A 16,777-nucleotide genomic window follows, 5' to 3' on the forward strand; every position below is an offset into this window, starting at 1 on the left:
GTCAGATTTTATTAAAAATTCCCCTTGCATACAATAAAGTCATCATGTAAAAGTGACCTGCAATTACCTTAATAGATCAGTTTTCAGTTGAGTACCATTTGCTAATATGTCCACCAGATGGTGCTCTTGTAGTGGCTTTGAGTTATTTGCAGTCTGAAAATCCTCCAATAAAATGTAGGAATAGTATTGTCAGACAGATGCTGCTGTGTTTGATGTTACGTATATCAAAAAATTTTGGATGGGAAAGATGAGGTCAGAAAAGGGTAATACTTTTATTATGTGATGAAAAATATATTTTACTGGTCCAAGCAAAAGAAAATCTATGATTTATATAACATAATGCAGGGTTTCTTTTGTTCATTGTGACATGGAATTCTCCTAATCCTTCTTAAGCTTGTTTTTGTTATTCTTTTTGTTATCTATGCTTTTTTTCTAATGTACAGAAGGAAGTACGAGCCTTAAAAAGATTATTGAAGTACATTTTAGGCTTTGGAATAAAATAGCTATAAGGAGTCTGTGTTTTAAAAGGCAGACCGGTTGCTGATTATATTGGGGTGAGGATAAAAGCAAGGATTACATAGAAGGCAGATTCCATACAAAGTAATGACTGTATTTCTTTTCTGAAATGATCATCTGCTGTCCTGCTTACCGAGAATCTAATGGTTCCTACACTTCATTTGTCTACAAAAAAAAAACATTACTGAATAGGTTACTTTTCAATTAAAGGAGCAGACAGGCACAGAGGAATGCAAGGGGAGTAGGGCCTGGGGCTTTGATGGGGCATTTTCTCGAGGACTAGGACCCATACACATTTTTTAACATTTCTCTTGAAGTATAATATGTTTAGTAAGGTGTGGTTTACACAGAATGATCTGTATGTAGCTCTTAAGGAGTTGGAAAGCCCTGTTTTGGAAGATGCACTTGCACCTAGTAAGTTCCTTTCCAAGAATAATGGAAATTTTGTGAATGACTTCATCAGTATTACTATGAACACATGCTGGATAATTGTTGCCCCAGATCAACAATCATGATCGCTTTGGGTGACAGTCTAACAAGAGTTCCCAAATCCTGTTTAGTAACAGACATAGTTACTAAACAATCAGAGACGAGCACTGTCATTCCCTATGAAGAATGATATAGCTCCTGCTCATCCTCCTCTCTCCATAGAGCTAGACAGCACATTGGAAAAGATCAAGAAATTTAATATCTGTATGCAGCTATAGTTAGAACTATACCTCCATCCAGAATCCATATATTGCAGTTAGAAGTTCCAGCCACACTTAGTTTTTCATGGCTTGACCAGATCTATTCTAGGTTTGATGGATCATCTAGGTTGTCCCATGATAGTCCATCTTCTCAGTCAGTCTTGGAGAGCTTTATTAAATCACGCTTATTGTCTGAGCCTAGCCTTAATGGAAAAACTTTATAAATGCCTTTAGGTGTTGGTACAATAAACACTTTGGTTAGAGCAGAAGTAGGCAAACCCCAGCCTTTAGGCCAGATACGGCCTAGCCAGTAGTTCATTCTGGCCTAAGGCTCCCCTGGTCAATCCGGCCTAATCCCGGCTGACAGGGGTTGTCAACCCCCGGCTCATGAGCCTCCTTGTTATGCCTTCCCTCCCTTTTTACCGTGGCCGGCATTAACACTTCCGCCGCTGGGGTAGGGGGACATTTCTCTCCTCTGTATGCATTGGGGAGGAGAGGGATTTCCCTTCAGGGGCATTCCTGGTGGGGGGTGGAGCCATCAGCGTGGGACTCGAGAAAGAGAGTCCGGCCTAGTGTGCCTTCTTGACCTCCTAAAATGGCCCAGTAGCCAAAAAAGTTTGCTGACCCCTGGGTTAGAGCTTTAGTCAAACACTTTGGTCAACAGGAGAATAGGGGGCCAGGGCTCTTGCTGTAATTTTGAATTTGCCCTTAATCTGTCACAAGGACTATTAGAAAGTGTTGGAATTCTGTCCTACAGACACAGCAACATGAAAAAACAATAATAGTGTTTTTAATCCCTGTCTATATACATTTTTTTTATTTTAATTTATGTACACTTTTTAAAGTTTATGATGATTTTTTTAAAACATAATTTATTTTGCACGCGGTCATGTGATGTGCTACAACCCGATGGCTTCAGCCGTCACTGTGCCTTTATTCCCTCAACACTATAACCAAAACAATTTTTCTTTTTTTTTTTTTTGGATTTACAAACACTTAAGCAATTTTTAATCAATTTTTTTTTTAAATCTTATAATTTCTAATAATCTTATAATTAAATCCTATAATTTCTTTAGATATCATTTACTGTGCTAGCTGCAACATGTCGGCTTCATCTGTCACTTCCCTTTTCTCTATGTGAGGTACATTGACAGATGGATTCAACAGGTCTGTTTGTCAACACTCATTTATTATATTCATATCACACAAACTTGTTTCTGATTATGAGAGAGCAGGACTGTGAGTGACAATGTGGTCCCAGAACTGGGAAGTTTTTAAATAAAACATCAATACATGTTAGACGGGTTTTCAGATTTATACCAGAAGCATATTTTCCCATTGCTTATAGTTTAGCAATTAGTATTGAACTGAGCAAAGGTAACTGACACCATTTTTAATTATTGTTATTTACCATTACCTATACCGGTAACATTATCATTAAGATTTTTGAATCTTAATTGGGTATATAAAAGGGTAAAAAAAAAATGACATTTTAATATGGAAAAAAGTATCATTTGCTGGTAGGCACCTTTTTTAGCTTGGCTAAGTATCAATAAAATTTGTGTTATTAGGGAGTATTATAACAGACAAAGTCACACTGAATTATTTAATATGTGTTGCTGGGTCCTCTGGTTATTGTTTGTGTGAAAGTTCTTGTGTTTCTGACAAGATGTTGATTTGTGGAAGCAGTGAAGAAATCATTGCTGACGATTTACAAGAAATAGTCAAGACATATATAAGAAAAAGTGCATAGAACAAATGAGAAAAAACAGAAAACAATATGAAAGTTTCCTCACTCTGAGCAGTAAAAACTGCTATCACACATGACTGGACTTTGCAATGGAAAGCAAGTGATAGCTTACCGAACAACAGTGTGGAAAATAAAATACTGCATAAAATGTCCTATAGTACATGACAATTTTAAATGCTGCAATGTAGTGTGACAGGGTGCCATAAAGTTGCCAAAATCACAGTGCTTCATAAAAAAAGTCTAGGACAATGAGATATAAAGAAAATGCTCAAAGTGAAGGAAAAAATAAATGTTTCTTTTTCAGAGAGAAACCAACCTAAAAAGAACTTGCATGAAACACACTGAGAAATAAATAAATAGATGTTCATATTTTCCTTTGAATGTTATACATTTATCTTACATCTGGTATTTTACTTGATAATTTATTTGATGATGGTCAGTTACCTTATGTCTTTATAGGAGTAGACAAATGCCAATACTAATATTTGAAATAAGACTTGCATTTCATTTATGTTCATGGGTTGGGGACTTACAGAACTTACAGGCCTGGGAGCTCTCATGGTGGGTTTCGTCAATGTTTCAGTACCCAAACAGCAGGCACAGTTGGTGGAACAGTGGCATGAAGTATGCAGAACTGAAAGCTTAGAAAACTATCAATAATGTTGTTTTGTTACACAGTTATATAGCATAGTGGGGTGACTGCATCTCACTGAGTAATGCTGTTATCCCAGTTATGTATTTATTAAAAAATCATGATAAGTATTTTAAGTAATAGGTATCTAAATCCGATTTTATATCAGCTATTCATAATCCATTGTTTTCAGAAAAGGATGATCTCATCAGTTTGCTGTTGTCCTTTTATTGTCCTCTTGCATGCTGGGGGCAGAAAATTTACTATGCCGTCTTAGTTACCAAAAGTAGGAGAAATTCACCGTTCTGACTCTGCTATCTGGCAGGGCATTACAAATCCCAGTAATGAAGTAGCAGTATACAAATACTTTGTCTGGTAAAACAGCTCTGTTTGCCAATAAATTATATTAATAATGTACATTAACGTATATTCAAGGTGAATAGCATGTAGTTAGTTAAAACACAGGTGGATGTACAAATTAATATACAGTTGGCTGTTTTATAGCGGGGTGAATTATCCCCTTGCAAATGATATTACACTTAGCTTAGTGAGTCAGGTGAAGTTTTGCCAATTTCAACCATTGTACATTTTTTGCACACTTTTTACTTCTCAGTCCTACTGCTGATCCCCTGAACAAACCATGTACTCCATGACTTGGAGTACAGAATGAATGATCCTGTTCAAATACCCACCATTCAGAAAACAAAAACACAGTGAGGCATTTCCTCCAGGACATTGACAAGCAGGCTATGCCTGTGCAATGTGCCTTGAAACTACCACGTGCATTCTTCATTTGGTGTCACAGGGTGACAGCGCAGGAGCACAACTACGAGACAGTAGTCACTTCAAAACAGAAAATACATGAACACAGACTTATATGAGAAGTACTATTTTAATGGAAACTCTAGATTTTAAAATTACATTAACATGATGAAATCTGTTAACATGTATGCACACAGGATTTTAGTGACTAGGCCAAGATAAATATGTTGAGCTGGGGAAGCCCTTTCAAATATATTACTTTTCTTGTTGTTAAAGTGTAACTGAACCCATATACTTAAAAACTGTGATCAGTCAGGACATTTATTGTAGAAGCAACAATTTGGGGACAAGTTTTACACTATCTTCTTCCCTCTCCTTTTTGGGTATCTTTATTGGCAATGTCGGGAAGATGAAAGTCTCATGCATGCGCAAGGGAGATCATTTAGTCCAGGATACCCTAGAAATTCCTAGCGTCATAATCTGCCCATGCCCCCAGTTTTATTTTAAAGGAAGATAGCAATCAGAAAATTATGTATTATTTCCAAAAGCACATCACCTGTCCCTTATGCAATATTAAGCCTGCCCAATCATTAATTTTTTTAACTATAACTGTTTGAACTTATAAATTAAACTGTTAAAACTATTTTTCCCATTTCAACAAAGTGTTTGTAAACTTTTATTTAATGTAAAAGAGAATGAATTTAACTTTACAAGCACATTGCTTTGGTTTGCATGCTTAGGTCACCTGAGCAGTTGGAATCGGAGACTAAACTAATTAGCCCCTAGTTTATAGTAATTATTATTTGGCTTTGCTGTATACTTGGATCAGGATGAGCTCCTGGCATTAAGCCACAAGCTGTCTTTTACTTCAATTTCCATGTATATCATGGGGCAATTTATGTTCTGGGTATTTGCCAGAAGATGAAAAGTGATATTTTGATATAAATTACATTAGTTATATAAATGTTGACTAATTATATTTCTGATTTGCTTGTGCAATATGCAGCATCGAAGGTAGCACAGTCCAATGAAACAATTTTACCTAACTAACCAATATGAAGTTTCTTAGACTAAGTCTACACTGACTTTAATTTTAAATGCTTATAAATGACTATACTGCTTTTGTATGATTTTGTAAGCATTTATGAGGTTTTAAACCAAGATATGTGGCAAAGAATAGTTAGAATAGGGAAAAATGGCTTCAAAATAAATCTTAAAAATTCCCAAAAATGCCCATTCATGTTAATGGGAATTTGGAGTGTTTGGAAGGCGTTTTTGGGTGTTTGGGTGAATGAATCGGAAATTCAATTAAATTTTCATTAAACGTGGAAGTTTAGATGATTAATTAAATGCTGGTAAAACAGTTCATGTAGACTAAGCCTTAAAAATGCTTAAAAACACATACAAAAGTTGTTTGGGCATTTATGCATTTTGGGCACTTATGAGCACACAAATGGCAGTGCTACTGATAAACAATCCTTAACCGTGTTCTTCATTATTTTGATTTTGCTATATCTTCTATATGTGCCTCCATAGATAAACCCAATAAATTATGTCTATTCAATATTCTCTAAATAATTCCAGATCATACTTAAGCACTTAAGAGCTTTGCAGAGTTTGTGTACATGCATGTTGAAACTTAAACTGTAGGTCAGCTCATCTTTTATCTCAGTGGTACAGTATGGATGAGGCTGTATTTGGCTTATTCCTTGTTTCTCCTAATGGATAATGTCCTATCAGAGGAGCAACAAAAGCTATCTACACAGAAGTCTTCTCCCTGTTTTTAGGTTGCTCAATTTTGAACTCACACATGGAACTTTCTCCATGGATGTCAGAGTGTAATGACAAACATAACCTATCACCATTGAAATATACTATCATAGGGCATTATTTTTTTTTATAAAGGAAGTGCATCTTCCAGGGCCATGTGTTTCAATGGCAGTAGTTGATTCTCCACCAGGTGATGTTTTAGTTAATATCAAGATTCACTGCTTTTAAAAAAAAACCCTGGGATAATGCATCTTTGTGCAATCATACCTTGTCAAACAAGCAGCAGGTAAACTGTTCAGCCTGCTGTGTCTATGTCACTGTACATGACATCATTGGTTGGAACCTGAAACAATGGAAAAATGTTCAGAGGAAAAAAAAATATAGCAGTTTTCACAATAATTCAAGATAATTCTCTTTTATTGAGAAGATGTTTGATCCCCGACACTAGAGGTTACCTCTAGTTCCAGGGATATTCTCAATAAATGTGGCCGCCTCAGGCCGCATTCATTGAGAAGATGTGTAATTAATAAAGCTCTAATAAAGCAAATTTACACCGGCCATTCTGGCTTAAAATTCGGTAAGCGAGAACGGCCGAATTCACGGCTCATCAATAGTTCACAGGTATTTTTCTTGACCAGGCTACACTAATTGGCTGTAGTGTCTGTATACCTGCACTTATTGTCCTAAACAGTCTTCAGTGCTATATCCACATTCATTGTATTTGTCACTGCTGTTATCGCAGTACCACTAGCAGCAATTGAATCATGCATTTTCATACTGTTCTTGTCATTTAAAAAACCTTAAGTAGACTTTCTAGTAAAAAATTTCAAGGAAAGTAGAGTTTTTTTCACTTAAATAATAGCTGTTTTCCTTCAATGTTCCCTTTGGCGATCCTTGCTATTTCTATTCTTTAGTGTACTTACTATAATGAAAATCTAGCCTTGAATTTTAAAGTTACAACAGTCTTCATATTACAAAGTAACGCTTTCTCACTGTTTATCCCCAGCTTAACATACATTGCTGCTTCTCATTTCCTTTGTAATCAACGATATGTTTAAAAATATTTTTATTAATAAAATCCAAGTTGGAAGTTTAATATGGGATAATTAGTAAGTTTGTACATTTACAATCATTGCAACAAAAGGAAATTTTTAGGTTTACCAAGGATTGACTTGCTGTCCAGGAAACATTCAGATTTGTTAAAATCAGGCCCATACATAATAAATTGTGAATAGATTTTAAATGGATGCTTACTAGGAAATATTCTGTCCTGTATTCATGGACATTTAGTTGGTTTAAGCATTATATTGAAGATATGGCTTCTTTAGTAGCCTGGGATCTTCATGGATATTTCCAGAAACAGCTTAGGCTGGGGGTGAAGAACAAGAGCAAGGTTGGCCCAACTTGCTTAAATTGCTTCCATGGCAAGACTTATCAAATGTGTGTGTGTGTGTGTGTGTGTTGGGGGGGGAGGTGTGTGGATGATGCCAATGGTAATTTTAACAATGGTGTGACATTATGGAGGGTGCTTGGACATGTAATAAGTAAAATATATTACAGTATGATCTTTGTTTAAAAAATGTAATAATAATAATGAATATAGAGATGTTGATGAAAAAGATAAGATGATGAAAGCTGATCTCTAGTCACCCAAATAAAATTCTCTCTCTGATGTCCAGTCATATTGTAAAATGTATTACTTGTAAATTCCTAAGCTTCTTGTTTTAGATTCCTTGAAGTTCCCTTATTGACAGCCTAGCGACAGTGAAGTGTCAAAGTGTGCAGAAGATTCTATGACTTATAATAGAATATCTGCAGGCATGCCTTCAATACTCATTACATGTACAGAGCATAAAGATAGCCTTACTAAGTAGTGAAGCATGTTTTTGTAAATCGTTTCCCTTGTCTAGGGCATGTATTATGGTACCGCCAGACAGCTTGACAGTAGTACATTTTAGAACAGAATTGAAAGCCTTTTAAAGGTAAAGAATCAGAATGGATTAATAAAAATAAAATATAAACCAGCATGATGTTAGTCATGATTATTTCTCTGGCTTTTGATTTTACCTTGATAATCCTAACTTCCTCCTCTTACAGATAAGTATTTTCATGGTAAATGTAGGGAGGAAAATATTGGACTTTCAGGGCTATGTGTAGAAGAGATACCTAAAAATATGGCCCTTACTGTATTTGCAAAGAAATTACATTTGTAAAATGTTGAATGATTTTGGAAAAAAAAATATACAATATGTGACAGTATAAACAAAAATCAAGGACAGTGATACAATTCAGAAGAACTGTTGACACAATCAATATGTAATTTGTTTCCATTTACTCTACCAAAATGACATCTGTTACCTGAACACCAATAGTTTCCAAAATGTTGATTGCATACATTTTGCAATATATTATCACATGTCTGTATTATCCGGTAGCATCAACCAAAATACAAATTCTATAAATACAGAATACAGCATAAATACTGACTCCAGATATGTAAAGATGTGACAAATATTGTAAGCTATAGAAAAATTAGAAGGTATTGTACTGTTCAATAGGCATGAATGAATGTGCTTGGGTCTCATTGGTAAACAGTTTTGGAAATCTTGCTTGAGGTTTCCAAGTAAATGTGGACGGGGGGTGGGGGAGTGGTGAATCTTCTTATTCAGTTTGGTTTGTAGATCTTATCAGCTAGTCATTGTCAAGCAAAATGCTATGGAAATCAGACACTGCAATCAGAGCATGTATCAATGTCAAGATTCAAATCCATAAATGATTAAATACAATAAAATTCAGTATTCCTCCCTACACGAATTTGTCATTTCATCCAAACAGCCCCCTCTAACACACACTAAAAATAATGACTACTGTGAGCCCCTCATTGTACAGAAAGGAATTTATTCTTCAAAGTTATTGTTTCTATTTCTTTATTCAGCAAACTTATGAAGTTATCAGCAAAAGATTGTAATTTTTAACTTCATGGATCCCAGGAATTTCACAAATTCCCATGGTGGTGGTCAGCTTGAGCCTCATCCCTACTGTAAAACAGTTTTTAGTTGACTTAAGTGGGGGAGGATCAGCTGAGCTAGGACCAGTAGAAAATTGGCAAACTATTCCTGTATGTAGGAAGACTATTTTTGACTTTAGATAAGCGTAAAGAACACTTGGCATTCTCCCTATGCTTGTTAAAGGACAAATGTTTCTGGGGACATGAATGATCTTAAAGCTGTAAAACCATTTTTGGAATTTAGGCCAAATAACAGGGTCTACTCTAGCCCTTGCCTTTTCCAATGGGCAATGGACTTTGTAAGGTACTGTGTAATATGTAAGCACGTAATATATTTGTGCTATGTAACTAGATAGTATTAAACAAAATATACAATATATATGGTCCCTTCCCTGACAATTTATATACTGAAGGCTTGCTGTTTGGAATCTATGAGGAAATGTTTTATGCCTCCTAATGATTTTGTCAAAACATTTATGTAGATCCTTTCAATCTGCTGCTTTTGCTTTTTTTGCAAAGACCACTATGAAGTACTCAAATCTATTTCACTGTGTAATAAATCATTGACATATTAATGCAGTATTTCAACTTCCTGGAATCAATATTAGCAATCGCTGTTGGCAAATCCAGCAGAGGGTTGAACATGAAAGCACTAATTTTTGTTTAAAATAAAAAAAAAATACTCAAGGACAGTGATACAATTCAGAAGAACTGTTGACACAATCAATATGTAATTTGTTTCCATTTACTCTACCAAAATGACATCTGTTACCTGAACACCAATAGTTTCCAAAATGTTGATTGCATACATTTTGCAATATATTATCACATGTCTGTATTATCCGGTAGCATCAACCAAAATACAAATTCTATAAATACAGAATACAGCATAAATACTGACTCCAGATATGTAAAGATGTGACAAATATTGTAAGCTATAGAAAAATTAGAAGGTATTGTACTGTTCAATAGGCATGAATGAATGTGCTTGGGTCTCATTGGTAAACAGTTTTGGAAATCTTGCTTGAGGTTTCCAAGTAAATGTGGACGGGGGGTGGGGGAGTGGTGAATCTTCTTATTCAGTTTGGTTTGTAGATCTTATCAGCTAGTCATTGTCAAGCAAAATGCTATGGAAATCAGACACTGCAATCAGAGCATGTATCAATGTCAAGATTCAAATCCATAAATGATTAAATACAATAAAATTCAGTATTCCTCCCTACACGAATTTGTCATTTCATCCAAACAGCCCCCTCTAACACACACTAAAAATAATGACTACTGTGAGCCCCTCATTGTACAGAAAGGAATTTATTCTTCAAAGTTATTGTTTCTATTTCTTTATTCAGCAAACTTATGAAGTTATCAGCAAAAGATTGTAATTTTTAACTTCATGGATCCCAGGAATTTCACAAATTCCCATGGTGGTGGTCAGCTTGAGCCTCATCCCTACTGTAAAACAGTTTTTAGTTGACTTAAGTGGGGGAGGATCACCTGAGCTAGGACCAGTAGAAAATTGGCAAACTATTCCTGTATGTAGGAAGACTATTTTTGACTTTAGATAAGCGTAAAGAACACTTGGCATTCTCCCTATGCTTGTTAAAGGACAAATGTTTCTGGGGACATGAATGATCTTAAAGCTGTAAAACCATTTTTGGAATTTAGGCCAAATAACAGGGTCTACTCTAGCCCTTGCCTTTTCCAATGGGCAATGGACTTTGTAAGGTACTGTGTAATATGTAAGCACGTAATATATTTGTGCTATGTAACTAGATAGTATTAAACAAAATATACAATATATATGGTCCCTTCCCTGACAATTTATATACTGAAGGCTTGCTGTTTGGAATCTATGAGGAAATGTTTTATGCCTCCTAATGATTTTGTCAAAACATTTATGTAGATCCTTTCAATCTGCTGCTTTTGCTTTTTTTGCAAAGACCACTATGAAGTACTCAAATCTATTTCACTGTGTAATAAATCATTGACATATTAATGCAGTATTTCAACTTCCTGGAATCAATATTAGCAATCGCTGTTGGCAAATCCAGCAGAGGGTTGAACATGAAAGCACTAATTTTTGTTTAAAATAAAAAAAAAATACTGAGAAGTTGCAACTGAGGGTTGCTGAGAAGTTCCTGGCTTTGCCCCCTTCCAGATGAAATAGAATAAATGAGTGTGGGTGCATATGACAGCCTAATATCTTAGTATGTAACTGTGCAAGCATCAGGTCTTTGGTCCTAAAACTGTTTTTTCTTTTAGTGAGAAGCTGCGATGGCAGAGGCACAAGCCAGTTTCACGTCGTTGGAGTTACCGGCCACCATGAAGTTTTTGTTTCTCCAGGAAAAGTCAGCAAATGACATTCACACTGAGATATCAAAAACACTGGGGGAGAAGTGTCCTTTCTACAGCACTGTCAAAACCTGGATATCTCGTTTCAAGACTGGGCATTTCACTGTTGAAGATGAGACCAGCAGTGGGCGCCCCCCCAACCTCAACTGACCCAGAAACCTGCAATGGTGTCCATGAGCTGATTATTGAGAACTGGCGAATATCCGCAAAAAAAGATAGCCCAAATACTTGACATCTCAAGGGAGCATCTTTGGTTTGTTATCACCACTATCCTAGACATGCACAAGCTTTCAGCGAAGTGGGTGCCGAAATGTTTGAACAGTGATCAGAAGAAGGAACGAGTTGAAGCATCCAAAGCCATTTTGGCCCATTTTGAAGCTGCACAGGACTTTTTTGATAGATTAGTGACAGGATGAAACCTGGCTCCACCATGAAACCAAGGAATGGCGCCATAGCAGCTTGCCGCGGCCGAAAAAGTTCCGAACCCAGAAATCTACCAAAAAATGTATGGCGTCCGTTTTCTGGGACAAAGGCGGTATTCTGCTGGTGGATTATCTACCTCAGGGCTCTAGTATCACCATACAGTATTATGCTAACCTCCTGGACCAGCTGAAGGAGGCAATTAAAACAAAACGCCATGGAAAGTTGACCAAAGGGATCCTTTTTTTGCAGGACAATGCTCCTGCGCATACACACACACATGCACATCCAACATTGTGGCTGCCAAATTGAACACCCTTGGTTTCCAATTGGTCCACCATCCCCCCTAACCACCTGACCTGGCCCCTTCGGACTATTATCTGATCCCAAATTTGAAGAAAAACTTGAAGAGGCAACATTTTGAGGACATTTCTGACATCAAAGATGTTGCTGAGAGCTGGTTTGTGGCACAACCAAAGGACTTTTATTTGAACAGTCTAGAAAAGCTGCAACTACGCATTACCAAGTGAATCAGTCTTGGGGTTGGGGGGAATATGTGGAATAAATGTGTTATTTCATAACTCTAGCTCTCTTCTTTTTGGGCAAAGCCAGGAACTTCTCAGCACCCCCTCGTATATGGTGGTATTACTACATTTTCAACAACTGTTTTCCTTCTCTGGGCATTAACTTCTGCCACCAGCTTGCTTCCAGTGTCATTTTACATTTTTGCAAAATATGTACATTTCTTTTTTGAGATTGCATTAGGCTTTTAAAAAAACTCAACACCTTTGGAATCCAAATGGCTTTAAATCGTAGTGAATTGCCTTTTCTTTTTTAGGGGAACTAATTCTGTATTAGTGAGTTGCCTTTCACAGCCAAGTCATACTGGAATATGACAACTTGGATCACCAGTCCAAGAGATCAGTACAAAATTCACTTTATATAAAGTGCTCAGTTCAAAACCGACTCTATTTAACATTGTTATTGCAAAACACGAATCCACTCTGCATGAGTGCTTAGTGCAGTCATGAAGTGAAGTCAACTTTGTATAAAACAGTGCTCAATGCAAAATCATTTCTGCATCTTTGTGCAGATGCGAAACAGTAATATTGGCTGGGAATTATTTTTTGTTTGTAATACAATAAAGTAGCACATTCCACCAATCAGCTTGCCCTTGTTAAATCTTAGTAATGCAGATGTTTTTATTATTACCACCAAAAAAAGGGGACTTCTCAAGGAACCTGAAATCCTAGTTAAAAAGCTCTGCTATATCTATTGACAGATGAACTGCCTTTAAACCAGACAGCATACTTCATCTAATAAACCAACTGATTGTTTTCCTTTATATATAATGCAGACAATAATATTGAATGGATAGTGGCAAAAAGGGGAAAACATTGTACAGAAAAGAGCTCTCATTTATTTTTGCTGAAACAGGAATTTTCTTGCTTTCCACATGTTTTTTTTATTTTTTTTACTTAATTTTCAATATAAATTTTCATTTTTTTACACATTAGACAGTGGAGAAGCTTTGCTTTTTGGGGGGATTACCTGGAAAACCTAATAACTGAAACTGTGTAAAGTTTTGTGAAGATCGTCTGATTTCCTTGTTTTGCTTAATGGTTCCTCCTGCCAATATGGTATTTTATGTCACATATATATGCAGCCCAATAATTAAATACCATTTTTACTATTTTATAATACATTTTTCCTAGCAAAACAACTCTTCTGTAGACATTGAAAAAAAGCCAATCATCTGGCCATTATTTGGAACAAATCATCATTCAAACAGGGCATAATTTGTCAGAAAGATCAGCAAATATAGTACTATCTTTCTTATGGGTTATATATGGACTCAAAAAGGGTTGATGTAACTTCTAGATTTTGTGTGTTGTACACACAATAGTTTAGAGAAACAAAATAGTTTACCATATTTTAGCTGTTTACTAAACAAGTGAAGGTATAGCAAACAGTTACTGAGGAAGTTGGTCCATTTCTTTAAAGTTGAAAAGCCCCCTTAGGTAGAACATATGTGCAAATGTTTCTCTTTGTGTGCTAATGGTTGTTAAGCTGTTTAATTCTGTGATTTATTTTTAATTGCTTTCCTCACTCCACAGTTATTTTGCTTTTAAAGGGCTACAATAACAAAGTCAGATACCATGCAAAAAAAAAAGACTGCAAAACAGATAGCTGAGCAAATTCATAATAGTATAAACTACATTATCTTTTGTGTGTGCTTTCAAAGATTCTTAAAGTGTGCATGCATATAAAGGTTCTTATTGCTCTTTTTATGCTAACCTGAGCTTGGTGTAATATCTACATAAACATGGCTCATATTATTTTGCTTTTCCTTTCCTATGTATATGTTAATAGGTATATAAAACCTGCAATTATTGGCCTCTTTTACAAAATTTCTGGGTGCGTTGCTGTTATGTTGATCCAGTGGTTTTTAGGTTTTAAAATTATTGACCTGGGATAAGTTTACAAATCAAAGTACAGTTATTATTATTATTATTATTAATAAACAGGATTTATATAGCGCCAACATATTATGCAGCGCTGTACATTAAATAGGGATTGAAAATGGCAGACTAATACAGACAGTGATACAGGAGGAGAGGACTTTGCCCCGAAGAGCTTACAATCTAGTATGTGGGGGAATTTCACACACAAAAGCTCAAAACTGCACATTACAATGTTACAATTCCACAAATTCCTAAATCACTAAAGACGCATTCACACACAAGTTGTGGTACGTTATGGTAACAACAACATTAGCATTTATATTTTTATACCAGTAATTTACTACCATGCATTGAATTGTGCTGCATCAGAAAAAATGGTGGCTGTCTTTTTTCTTTGGTTCATTGGGTCTGGTTTATTAAAGCTCTCCAAGGCTGGGGAGGATACATTTTCATCAGTGAAATCTGGAATCCATTTCCATTTGCTATTTGTTAACAAATGTTTTGGATCCTGGACCAGATCCATTCCAGGTTTGCTGGATCACCCAACTGCACTGATAAAAGTGTATCCTCTCCAGCCTTGGATAGCTTTAATAAATCAGGCCCATTATGTTCAGGTCTAGAGCTGGCATTGGCTCAAGGCAGAGCCTATACTTTGGTAAAATTTCTAATTTTTCTGCAAATTCTAATTTTTGTGAATTTGAAAGCAACGGAATTAATATTACCTATAAAACGTGGCATGGCCTTTATATTAGATTTACTGGCTTACCTTGGACCTTAAAGCAGCCCCCCCCCCCACCCCCACCCCCCCACTAATAAGTCCCCAGTCAGAGAACACATGAGAGTGATTCACTAGCATCCTAAGCTTAATGTAAAGTGGCTTCAACAATGAGGAGGGTGGAAGATAAGATCACTTCCACCTTTAGGAGAGAAGAAAAGTTCTCATAGTGAGACAGAAAATCAGTAAGGGAGGATTTGTCTAGAGGTAGGGACAGCTTACGGAAGACTGTGGACATAAGCCATATTCCTAATCTGTCTGGCAATATTGCCCCAAAGGTACAGTCTGCTTCTATTACCAAGGCTCCACATGGCTTGAAATGTTGGCCTTTTTCAACAAATCTGCTGCTGACAGCAATGGTTCAGTCTGCAGCCTTTTTTTTTAGTGTGCCAATTGTGGTAGCAACACCTGCATTTTGTGTACTGCTTGTAGAAGAAGCAACACTTCTATGAGAATTTTTGGCAGCAAAAGGCCAACACTCATTCCCCTGCTTTTCATTCCTGGCCTACATATTTTCCTACATATTCTTCAAACCCCACTGGGTGAATCTTTTTGCAACTTGGAAGTAGAATAGAAAACACTACTGGAGATGGTGTTACCACAATGTGTTATGTCCCATAATAACAACAAAATAATTTGTAGCCACTTCTCACTGGCATCAACTTCTGACTCCTGAGAAACATCATTCCCCCCTGCACTCCAGAGAATATGAAACATCTCAGGCAAAATGCCGCACTTGCAACATGGTTCCTGGAGAATAGGAGCCTAGAGACTAGAACATAGCTGTTATCAGTTCTATGGGCTCAGAGGGAGAGGTGGTTGACTCCTGGACGATGTCCAGCATGATGTGAGGACATTTCCTAAGTTGATTATCTATAAAAACCCATTAATTGGTGTTCTAAGAACACACGTATTTGTAACCAGGTTATTAAACGTCGAGGTTAAACATTGAGTTTGGATTAAAAAACAGATGGTATATACTTTAAGCTATAATCAGTTGTTGGCTGAAAATAAACACAAACTTGAAATGCACAAACCGGTATATTTTTAAAATAAATTTAATACAGCATGTTTTAAGGTATTAGTAATATCTTAATAGTTCCTGACAGCTATATAAACACATTTATTTCAATAGACTGTAATTTGCCTATATATAAATTATTAGATTGCATAAGAATCACAACATACCTGACCTATATCTTGGAAGCGCTCAAAATATCTCAATTTTTTTCAGTAATGTTTCCCATAAGACGAAATCTGCTAGTTGAACCATGTTGGCAATTAGACACAGTATTTCCTTGGGGATAAAGTAATATATTGTCAGTAAATGAATTAATAAATTAATGAAAGTGCTGATTTGAATTACAAAAAATCCAAAAACTAAAATGGTAATTAAAACTGTTTCTTTTTGTAAAATTATTCCCGGAAAATACTAGCATTCTAGCAATTCCATTCTCAAAGCAATCAGTCATTTCAAAGGGTTAATGTAAAGTTTATAGCAAAAAAGTAAAAAACATAAACAAGTTAAGTGATGTAGTTATGTTCTACACTTGTCATTGCTTTTACCAGTAGGCTCCCTGCAGTGAAGACCCTCCTTTTCTGTTTTTATTGCAGCATACATGTATTTTTGCACGTACAAA

General features: G+C 36.0%; 1 long non-coding RNA gene across 1 annotated transcript in view; it reads right to left on the reverse strand.

Moving 5' to 3' along the window:
- The window catches only part of LOC140327793 (uncharacterized), an 84,542-nt gene extending 67,965 nt beyond the window's left edge, over positions 1-16,577 (reverse strand). The window contains exon 1 of the long non-coding RNA XR_011920130.1: positions 16,326-16,577. This is a non-coding gene — a long non-coding RNA (uncharacterized lncRNA). The remainder of the gene's footprint in view (positions 1-16,325) is intronic.
- Between the last annotated feature and the right edge of the window lie 200 nt (positions 16,578-16,777).

The sequence above is a fragment of the Pyxicephalus adspersus genome, chromosome 3, assembly GCF_032062135.1.
Source record: "Pyxicephalus adspersus chromosome 3, UCB_Pads_2.0, whole genome shotgun sequence".
Taxonomy (NCBI): Eukaryota; Metazoa; Chordata; class Amphibia; order Anura; family Pyxicephalidae; genus Pyxicephalus; species Pyxicephalus adspersus.